The sequence below is a fragment of the Oncorhynchus tshawytscha genome, unplaced genomic scaffold, assembly GCF_018296145.1.
Source record: "Oncorhynchus tshawytscha isolate Ot180627B unplaced genomic scaffold, Otsh_v2.0 Un_contig_10255_pilon_pilon, whole genome shotgun sequence".
In the NCBI taxonomy this organism is placed as follows: Eukaryota; Metazoa; Chordata; class Actinopteri; order Salmoniformes; family Salmonidae; genus Oncorhynchus; species Oncorhynchus tshawytscha.
The window spans coordinates 145,758-157,471 of NW_024609557.1; the positions used below are offsets into that span (position 1 = coordinate 145,758).

At 42.8% G+C, this 11,714-nt stretch overlaps 1 protein-coding gene across 13 annotated transcripts in view; it reads right to left on the reverse strand.

Annotated features, from left to right (window-relative positions):
• ctnnd1 (catenin (cadherin-associated protein), delta 1) overlaps positions 1–11,548 on the reverse strand; it is a 54,582-nt gene extending 43,034 nt beyond the window's left edge. For 7 of the 13 annotated variants that reach the window (XM_042315908.1, XM_042315910.1, XM_042315912.1 and 4 more), the window contains exon 1: positions 11,199–11,547. The gene's annotated coding sequence lies outside the window, so the exon portion shown is untranslated. Of the gene's footprint in view, positions 1–2,484; positions 2,751–11,198 lie in introns of those variants that run through there. The other 6 variants (XM_042315901.1, XM_042315906.1, XM_042315905.1 and 3 more) reach the window with 3 other exon arrangements.
• Between the last annotated feature and the right edge of the window lie 166 nt (positions 11,549–11,714).

Sequence of the window (11,714 nt, forward strand, 5' to 3'; positions counted from 1 at the left end):
AGAGAGGACAGGGTTAAACCACCTAGCACCACACTGAGTAGAGAGGACAGGGTTAAACCACCTAGCACCACACTGAGTAGAGAGGACAGGGTTAAATCAAGCACCACCTAGCACACCACACTGAGTAGAGAGGACAGGGTTAAATCACCTAGCACCACACTGAGTAGAGGAAGGTTAAATCACCTAGCACCACACAGGACAGGGTTAAATCACCTAGCACCACACTGAGTAGAGAGGACAGGGTTAAATCACCTAGCACCACACTGAGTAGAGAGGACAGGGTTAAATCACCTAGCACCACACAAAGAGGAAGGACAGAGTTAACCTGACACACACAGAATAAACCGTTTTTAAACAACATTCCATACTCTGTTATATTCACACACACACACACACACACACACACACACACACACACACAGAGAGAGAGAGACACAGACAGAGACAGTTAACCCACAAACACACATTACAGTGATGCTGTACAGAGAAGCAGCAGGGCGCCAGGATGCTAATCACCTCCACACTTAAAGATGAACAGCATGAGAGAGGGGAGGACGAGAAGGAGAGAGAGGGAGGATAGGAGGGAGGTTGAGGAGAAACAGGAAAGGAGAAGAGGAGGAAGAGGGAGAAGCAGAAGGAAATAAGTTGAGTTACAATAGGAGTGTGATGACTGGGGGGGAGAATCACATGTTCTTAGGGAAGGGCTGTGGCAGGTGGTGCTCGTTAGCACCTCTTGTCTTCCACAGAGGCAGGTGAGAGCGAGATAAAGAGGAGAGAATGAGAAACGGAGCGAGAGAGAGAGAGCACCACGGGTTCTAGAAGTCTATTTCTGGGCCCAGAGTTTACACCCATCAGCTCCTGGCTGAGCCCAAAACAGAACCAGAAACTAGAACGACAGTAAAAGACAGAACAGACCTTAAAGACACTGTGTTACATTCACAGTATGGAGGTTGAAATAACACTGTGAAAATCATAATGCCCTTTTAGTGTAAGAGCTGTTAGAAAAGACTGCCTGGAACTTCAGCCTGTTTTGGTGGGATGGAGTTTGTTAATAGACCAATAAAAAAAAAACTCTGCCAATAAGAGCTCATTTTGAGTTTCCCCACTCAGACCACTCAGACCACTCCCAGGCAGCCCCACTCCCAGGCAGCCCTAGCTACATTCTTGCTTGAGAAATTACTCTTCGCTAACAAGCTGTTTTTTTTTGTGTTTGACCATTTTAATGGAAAATAATCACAGCAAGGTGCTTAATTGTTACCCACAAATGATTTAATATTGAGGAAAAACAGCTGCATTGGACCTTTAAACAACACGTAGAGGAACCAAACGTAGCTAGAGGATTCAGAACAGGAAACTTACTGAACCAAACGTAGCTAGAGGATTCAGAACAGGAAACTTGGCCTAACTGGACCAAACGTAGCTAGAGGATTCAGAACAGGAAACTTGGCCTAACTGAACCAAACATAAACCGACAGAGTTGAACTTCCAGGTCAAGTCTTGGGAAAATCTAAAACAATTTTTATTTTTTTTTATAAAAAAGGAAAAGGAATGTGGGTCTGAAATAATTTCTCTACTCAAATAGTATCATGAATCTGTCAGATATCCGGATATTCAAAATACCTGTTTGGGACGGTTAGTAACGTAGGAGAAGGGAGCGAGCAGACGGAGGAAGAGGAGACACCAAGGCAACTCAGCTACAGCCAAGACGAGCTAACTGGTAGCAGTCACAATGTTATTCATCATCACACAACGTATCATCATAGAAGTCCCTGTCTTGGATAGAGTAGCCTAGAGAAGAGCCAGCTTTACACTGACTATACAAAACATTAGGAACACATAATATTGAGTTGAACACACCCCCCCCCCCACACACACACACACACACACACACACACACACACAATCCATGTCTCAAGGCTTCTTTAACCTGTCTCCTCACCTTCATCTACACTGACTGTATCAGATTTAACAAGTGACATCAATAAGGGATCATCACTTTCACCTGGATTCACCTGGTCAGTTTGTCATGGAGAGAGGTGTTCTTAATGTTTGGTACACTAGGTGTAGACAGCTAGGCTAATGCTGCGGCCACATGCTGCACTTTCCCCCCAAACCCCATTCAGATAAAACAGCCTACCTGTTGGTTGCTGGTTGTAGCTTTCTCCCTCTCATTTGGCTAACTTCTAAATTGGGTAATTTTATTCCATCTAGCGTTGCATTAGTGAATTTTCGTTCCACATTGAGCCTCTTTGATTGGCCAACACAAACAACAAGCTACACAGTGAAGGCTACCGGTCAACTACCAGTCTGTGGCGTCATAAAAAACTACCCAAAAAAGTTTGTTTAATTAAACTAAGAATTTGAAATGTCATGGTATATTCTTGTATGTAACAATGTCACATGGATGTTAAAATGTAAATCAGAAAAAGTTTTTGTTCATGTTAAAATAGCCCCCCCCAAAAAAACTCTAAATGTCATACTCACAAATGTATTTCAATCCTAACGTCCGTTTGGCAATTGGAATAACCGTTCACATACCTAGTTCAAAACAGAACCGATTCAGAACCACATTAGTCTACATGGAATCAGATCCTTGTTGAGCTGTAGTCATACCGGAGGACCAGCCATCCAAATCATTCCCCCCTTCAACCCTGTCTCGTCAGCCACTGGCCGTATTCATTACTGTCCAGTAGCAACCCCCCACCCAGTCTGCAGCAGTCTGTGGTGAGTGGATGAACAAAGACAAGTGTATTACAGCAGGTCTGGTATCTGGTCATGGTGACATGAGCTTTATCCTTGAAAACTAAAAACAGAACATCAAGTTTCAGTGAACTTGCTTAATCTCTTCACCCTCCCCTTCTCTTTCCGCTTGACACAAACTGTCTCTCCCCCCCCCTCTCTCTCCCACACACACACACACACCTCCGTCACACATTCCAACGGGAGTTCTGGCATGTCACATCCTGCCTCAGCTGTTCAGGTCGTGTTTGTGGCTAATCCTTCACTTTTTCATTTATCCACTCATCTGTCCCTCTCTCTCTATCGACCTCTCCCTCTCAGCCCTGGAGTGGTTGCAAGAGCAAGGGGCCGTTCTTTCTATTCCTCTAATGATTTCATATCTCTGATCAAATGTTATGAGTCACGTACACATGTTTTGCTGATGTTATCGCGGGTGCAGCGAAATGCTTATGTTTCTATCACCGACAGTGCAATAATACAGAACAAAACACACTCATCCAAAAATAAGAAATATAAGAACTAGAAAGAATGATAAAAGTTGGCCTCATTTATCAGCAAACATATTTTCAAGGTACCTCTAAAGCAGGCTAACGCATTTAAATTGGGCTCATGGGTTTACATTGACAGGGACAAAACACCCTTAACAAGACAGGTTCAGATGGGTAGCCTTGTACCACATACAGGCCTCAAATGTCCCAGTGGCATCGACGACCCCTGGTGTGGCCGCAACGCCCCCGAAAATCCATGCCTTGCAGCCAGTGTCCGTTGTGCCCTTGGGCTGAATATAATCATTATAATTCCCTTCTCCCGGCTGCCAGGCACCGTGCTCCAAAGCACCTCTCACTCACATGGCTCTCTCAGATATCTCAATTGTTATTAGCCAACGCCAGTCTCGTGACTGGGTCCTTCTCACAGGCATCTCAGCTCTGAAGTAGGCTGGGAGTGAAGAAGGACACGTCAGGGATGCTACGGTGTTCCTCCTCCTCCTTCTCCCATTCTGAGGATGTTAGAACCACTGTCCACATTCACCTTCATCAGACATCAAGATGAGTAACAAATAGCAAAAGCCCTAGCCTGTCAATTTACTATCCCCCATAGTCCAAAAGTTGACCTATTCTATTGGTCAGATTGTCATTCTGTGTGAGAAATAAATATCCCAAACAAATAGCCTAATAACTTATTTACTCACATTATATGTTGCAAATTCCAATTAGCGGGAAAACACCGTTCTCCAAAGCACACCGAATAGTTTCACATGACAGAGATGAAAATATCCTTTAAAAATTAAGAGGGAAGATCTAAAGATGCAACAATTAGCATTGATTGTTAAAAAGATTGGCTGCTGGATAATGAAAGTTGAGAACATGAGAAATACTAATATGACATGTACAGAAGTATTCAGAACCTTTACTCCATACTTATAGTTAAAGCACCTTTGGCAGTGATTACAGCATTGAGTCTTGGGTATGACGCCTCAAGCTTAGCACACCTATATTTGGGGAATTTCTCCCATTCTTCTCTGCAGATACTCAAGCTCTGTCAGGATGGATGGGGAGCATTGCGGCACAGCTTTTTTCAGGTCTCTTCAGACATTTTCGATCAGATTCATGTCTGGGCCACTTCACAACATTGCTGCATAAATATTGACTCCAGAGATGTTCGATTGGGTTCAGTCCGGGCTCTGGCTGGACATTCAAAGACTTGTCCCTAAAGCCACTCCTGCGTTGTCTTGGCTGTGTGCTTAGAGTTGTTGTACTGTTGGAAGGTGAACCTTCACCCCAGTCTGAGGTCCTGAGCGCTCTGGAGCAGGTTTTCATCAAGGATCTCTGTACTTTGCTCCGTTCAGGTTTCCCTCGATCCTGACTAGTCTCTGTGCTGCTGAAAAACATCCCCACAGCATGATGCTGCCACCACAATGCTTCATCATAGGGATGGTACCAGGTTTCCTCCAGAAGTGACGCTTGGCATTCAGGTCAGAGTTGGAATCTTGGTTTCATCAGACCAGAGAATCTTGTTTCTCATGGTCTGAGAAACTCCAAGCAGGCTGTCATGTGCCTTTTACTGAGGAGTGGCTTCCGTCTGGCCACTCTACCATAGAGGTCTGATTGGTGGAGTGCTGTAGAGATTGTTGTCCTTCTGGAAGGTTCTCCCATCTGCACAGAGGAACTCTGGAGCTCTGTCAGAGTGACCATCAGGTTCTTGGTCACCTTGCTGACCAAGGCCATTCTCCCCTAATTGTTCAGTTTGGCTGGGTGTCCAACTGAAGGAAGAGTCTTGGTGGTTCCAAACTTCTTCCATTTAAGAATGGAGGCCAATATGTACCTTGGGGACCTCCAATGCTGCAGAAATGTTTTGGTACCCTTCCCCCAGATCTGTGCCTCGATACAATCCTGTCTCTGCGCTCTATGGACAATTCCTTTGACCTCCATGGTTTGGTTTTTGCTCTGACATGCACTGTCAACTATCGGACCTTATATAGACAGGTGTGTGCCTTTCCAAATCATGTCCAATCAATTGAATTTACCACAGGTGGACTCCAATCACGTTGAAGAAACATCTCAAGGATGATCAATGGAAACAGGATGCACCTTTCGAGTCTCATAGCAAAGGGTCTGAATACTTATGTAAATAATGTATTTCTGTATGATATATTTTTGTTGTTGCAAAACTGTCTAAAAACCTGTTTTCACTTTGTCATTATGGGGTAGTGTGTGTAGGTTGCTGAAGATTGTTTTTATTTTATACCTTTTAGAATAAGGCTAACGTAACAAAGTGTGTATGTAGAGTGAACAAAAACGCAACATAAAGTGTTGGTCCCATGTTTCATAAGCTGAAATTAAAGACAACAGAAATCTTCCATAAGCACAAAAAGCTTATTTCTCAAAAGAAATGTGCATCTCTGTTAGTGAACATTTCTCCTTTGCAAAAATAATCCATCCACCTGACAGGTCTCGCATATCAAGAAGCTGATTAAACAGCATGATCATTACACAGGTGCACCTTGTGCTGGGGGCACTAAAAGGCCGCTAAAATGTGCAGTTTTGTCACAACACATTGCCACAGATATCTCAGGTTTTGAGGGAGTGTGCAATTGGCATGCAAACTGCAGGATTGTCCATCAGAGCTGTTTCCAGAGAATGTAATGTTCATGACACAAACTATTTGCACGCCGCTTGTTGGAGGAAAGAAAATGTTGCTGGTTTAAAGCTTATTTTCTGCAATTATTCACATTTTGTCATTGGGTGCAGAGAACATTGTTATATAGCAAATTTCCTGCAATTCTATACATTTTGCCATGTCTAATGTCTATTCATGTGATATTTGAGTGACTCAAAATCTATGTGCTAAAAAACAGATGACATGGACTGGTTATAAATAGCTCTTTGAGGTATGCAATGACTGACAAGACCTGATGATGTACTACCCAATATCGAAATTTCACCTTGTGCATTCTACTATTACAACTTTTAAGAGTAAGTTGGAAGCCTGACTGAGTTTCTTTAAAAACAAACCACTGCCCTGGCAGATTGAATACATTTTGAAGCCAAATGGCCATGCCCCTAAAATCATGTGCCAGATTTCTAGGATTCTAGGGCTGCGTTCAGACAGGCAGGCCAATTCTGATGTTTTTCCCACTAATTGGTCTTTTGGCCAATCACATCCGATCAGATTGGTCAACGGACCAATTATTGGAGAGAAAAAATATCAGAATTGGGCTGCCTGCCTAAACACAGCCTTAGACTGTGTTGTGAGACACAGAGACAGCAGCTGTTCAGAGACTGGAGGTGAGACACCAGTGATATGAGGCTCTGTCACCCTCAATGTGCTGCATGTCATTTTGACCTCACTCAGCATGCCAGGTAGGGTTCTAGGATATTTCTATCAGCTGTTGAAAGACTGAAGGCGACACCAGTGATCAGTTGGCTAGGATTCTAGATTCGTTGTAGTGTGTTCTAAGACACACACGACAGCTATTGAAACAGACAGCAGTGATATCAGGCTCAGTCACCCTAAAGGCTGTTGAATGAGACAGCAGAGATATCACGCTGAGTCAACCTAAAGATTTGCTTGCCGCCGTGTATGGCTGTACTGTGGTGTTGTGTTTCTGTGTTATATTACGTTACTTACAGGCTGTGGAAATCATTTCCCATTTCAAGGAGAACAAAGTATCTAGCCTAGGCTGTATGCATATATGGAGATCTCTGAGCATCAGGCTTCATCACCATAATGCTGATGTTTCTAACAAGTCCAGTCCAGTGCAGGCCTTAAGTGCAGGTGGGGCCATCGTTAGCCCCTCCATTATTAAAGCAGATAGCCCAGTGGTGAATCCTGTGTGTCCACTGATGGGATAGCATGGGTATTAGACAGCGAAGCCATTTACTGCTCCCGACCCTACACAGTTCTCACACACAAAATTAACCCGCCAATGTGCATGATGCATTCTCAGTCAACACGTGCATGTAGGATTGTAAGTAAATACCACCAACTCCATAGTGTTAACCCCAGTGTCCTGGCTAAATTCCAAATCTGACCCCTCATCACCATCACTGCCACCTAATAATCCCCAGCTTCCAATTGGCTTATTCACCCTCTCTCCAGGCTGTTGCTGTAAATGAGAACGTGTTCTCAGTCAACTTACCTGGTAAAATATGAGTTAAAAAATAAATAAAAAAATAAACCACATCTGAAGAAAATATAAAAAAAAAAAACATTTTCAAAAAAAAAAAAAAAAAAAAGAGTCTCAGCGTGACCAGTTAAATCTCCAGATACAAAAGTCCTCAATCAGTAGCAGTTAGCTTCCACTGACATGAGGCCTGATCAGTATGTTTCCATACTACATGGAAATAATAGTTTTATAGTGATTAGGTAGTAATATGCAAGGACCACACTAGAGGTCGACCAATTATGATTTTTCAACTCCGATACTGATACCGATTATTGGAGGACCAAAAAAGTACAACAATACTGAATGAACACTTATTTTAACTTAATATAATACATCAATAAAATCAATTTAGCCTCAAATAAATAATGAAACATGTTCAATTTGGATTAAATAATGCAAAAACAAAGTGTTGGAGAAGAAAGTAAAAGTGCAATATGTGCTATGTAAGAAAGCTAACGTTTCAGTTCCTTGCTCAGAACATGAGAACATATGAAAGCTGGTGGTTTCTTTTAACATGAGTCTTCAATTTTAGGTTGTAGTTATTATAGGACTATTTCCCTCAATACCATTTGTATTTCCTTAACCTTTGACTATTAGATGTTCTTATAGGCACTTTAGTATTGCCAGTGTAACAGTATAGCTTCCATCCCTCTCCACGCTCCTCCCTGGGCTCGAACCAGCAACACAATGACAACAGCCACCATCGAAGCAGCGTTACCCATGCAACAACCACCCCAAGGCTCAGAGTGAGTGACGTTTGAAATGCTATTAGTGCGCGCTAACTAGCTAGCCATTTCACGTCGGTTACACCAGCCTCATCTCGGGAGTTGATAGGCTTGAAATCATAAACAGCGCAATACTTGACGCACAACGAAGAGTTGCTGGCAAAACGCACTAAAGTGCTGTTTGAATTAATGTTTATGCGCCTGCTTCTGCCTACCATTGCTCAGTCAGATACTTAGATACTTAATGCTTATATGCTCAGTCAGACGATATGCAACGCAGGACACGCTAAATAATATCATCAACCATGTGTAGTTAACTAGTGATTATGATTGTTTTTTATATGATAAGTTTAATGCTAGCTAGCAACTTAACCTGGCTTACTACATTCGCGTAAAGGCAGTCTCCTTGTGGAGTGCAACGAGACAGGCAGGTCGTTATTGCGCTGGACTAGTTAACTGTAAGGTTGCAAGATTGGACCCCCGAGCTGACAAGGGTCAAATCTGTCGTTCTGCCCCTGAAAGAGGCAGTTAACCCACCGTTCCTAGGTCGTCATTGAAAATAAGAATGTGTTTTTAACTGACTTGCCTAGTTAAATAAAAAGGTCTAAAAATAATAATAATAATAATTTTTCAAAACGACAAATCGGCGCCCCAAAAATACCGATTTCCGATTGTTATGAAAACTTGAAATCGGCCCTAATTAATCAGCCATTCCGATTAATCTGCCGACCTCTAGACCACACACAAACTTGATTCCCCAGGGTTTTACTGAGTGTCATCGCTGCTGTGTGGTAAAGTCTTGTTGTGGTCTGGTCCCTGTACTGGTGCTCCTGACTCAGACACATTTGAATGGCTGACGACAGAGACGGGCAGTTGGTGTGTGTGTGTTTTAACCTTGGCCTCAGTCCAAACACCACCAGTGCCAGTCTTAGACTTATGCCTATGTAACACTCCCCGCAGGCAAACTAAATACTAGCCAGAGTATGGTGGCCTCTGACACAGACACACACAGTAGAGGCACATTGGGCAGTGCAAGTCAGACTTTCCAAGTAAGAGTAAAAAGTTAGCCATGTTAATTCTTTGACTGGGGAAAAGGGAGTCAGATACACAGCAGTGTGATGTCATGCTCAATCAAATATATGGAGGGAAGAGAATGTGAAATGGCCACACCCGTTGTTTACATACAGGTAGAGTGGAGTCATGCATGACCAGTAAAGGTGACCAGGAAATGAAATGGCTGACATGTTCACTCTGAAAACCACTGGCAAATTATTGTATTATTTTTTAACACCAAGTTAACAGATCAAATATAAACATCTCAGGTGTAGCGCCAAACCTAGGAAGGTGCAAATACAGTAAAAGCAGACGTCCGTGTGTCTGGGCCACACCCATAGCGTGACTTGAAAGGCTGTCGTTAAAGAGGATCATAAATGATACTCCTGGCATAAAAATCACCACCTGTGTGCTGGAGCTAGGCTACTACATTGCTAGGCTACAACTCTCAAGTCACTTTGAAATAACTTCTAGTATGAACTCAACGACAGAGTCATCTCACAAATTACATTTGAGGGTAAAAATGAGAAGTGTTCAATTTGGCGAAGGGGTGAAGTAACCTACTACTACTGAAAAGAGAGCATGTACTAACGCGTTCCCTCTCCTTCTCCCAAATTTCAACTGGTCAATGTTGACGGCATGTGTATGTACGGTGCTCTTTTTGATCAATAGATACTGGTGGTGAGGAGCGACAAACCATGGAACTGTAGCATACAATATAAAGCAGAACAAACCAATGCATGGCCCTGGTCACGTCTGTGTGCAAATGAAATAACCACGCCTGACTCTACCCCACCCATTGGCAGGTAGCCTTGCGGATAGGAGTGTTGGGCCAGAAACCAAAAGGTTGCTGGTCCAAATCCCGAGCCGACCAGATGAAAAATATGCCAATGTGCCCTCGAGCAAGGCACTTCACCCTGATTGCTCTTGTAAGACACTCTGGATAAGAGATTCTGCTAAATGACTATGTAAACCCATCCTATTCCAAAACGTGGCCAAGACCCACAAAACAGGTTCTTCTCTTCCTCTCCCGCCCCCCTTTCTACCTTGCTCTCATTGTGAATATATCAAAGAAATCCAAGACATAAAAGAGGGAGCCACCCCTTCATAACAGAGAAGGAGAAGGAAAAAACACGGATGGTGTTGGACAATTATTACTGTACACAGCCGTGTAACGTTACAGTAGTCGTTAGTACACTTTGCAGCTGTTTCACAACTTCAACACATACATCTCGATATATCCCATCCTTTCCACAGGCAATTTCTTACAAAGACTCTTGGCAAATATGACAGGAGATAAAGTTTAGTACAGAGCAAACACTTCCTAAACAATGTAACGTTAGTTAGCTACCTTGGCTAGTCGAGAACAACTTCTCACTAGAGTAATTAACGCTACACATTAACAGCATGGGGTGACAGCAAAAACTCCATCTACACATGATGGTAATAGTAAGAGAGACCTATGATAAAATGATTAACGTGGACTTTGACTCATATTTCGTGAGCGGCCCAACGAGTATCTGGTATCTCACTTTGACATAACGACTACAGTGTGGCCAACTTACTGTCTGCCGGGAGTCTGTGAAGTACATGGGACTTAAATCCATAAAATGCTTGTTAGGTAGACAAGTTTGTAAACTTCACATAACTCAATTGCTAGTTGGGTAACGTCACACTCGCTCTCAAGCAAACGTTAGTTTCTGCTAGCAAACCAGCTAACTAACTTAGCAAGCTAACGACGATTTGTTTTACGCTAATGTTAGCTTATTAATAGGTAACTAAGCAAGTCGCTATTATTGGACAGTAGTGCAATGAGTGCAAAACAAATACAGCCGAATACAGTAGCTATATTATAGCTAAGCTACAAATTCGCTAACTGTAGACATCTAACGTTAGCTAACCAAACTACAACACCGCTAGCGACCGCTTGCTAACTAGCTAACGTTAACTATTTTTTTTTTTGTATACATTCAGACACTTAAATCAAACGATTGAAAAACAATGTATTGAATTACCAATTTCGGGTGGTTCTTTTGTTGTTTTCATGCAAGTCCCCAGACGTCGTTTGAACAGGGATCCAGGCCTATCGAAACAGACTCAGATTTCCAACTGCAATTCTGGGCGTTCTGAGCCCACTGCACGACCGAGTAGTGAAGTCGAATTTCCCCTATTCAGCAAATAGCTTTACCTAGATTACACACACATGGGTAAACTAACGCTGAAAGTGACTAGCTTAGCCCCCCCCCCTTGACTGTGCACTCTTTTAGGACCAATCTAGAATAGATAATAGGTATGTTCCTCGGCGTGTTGACTGCTCTTCCTCCCCGACAGTTTTCCTATTTTCCCTTCCCTGAGTGCGAGATGACGAGCACACACCCAGGATAGGGGTTGGGTTCTTTACCGTAATTACCATTTGTTGCGCAATACCCCAACACCAGCATGCGTTGTAAAGTAAGGTGGTTTATTTGATAAAAATACAATACACACGAATCAAAGTTTTAGTTTCTGAATGAGTTAAATGTTTTCTGTAA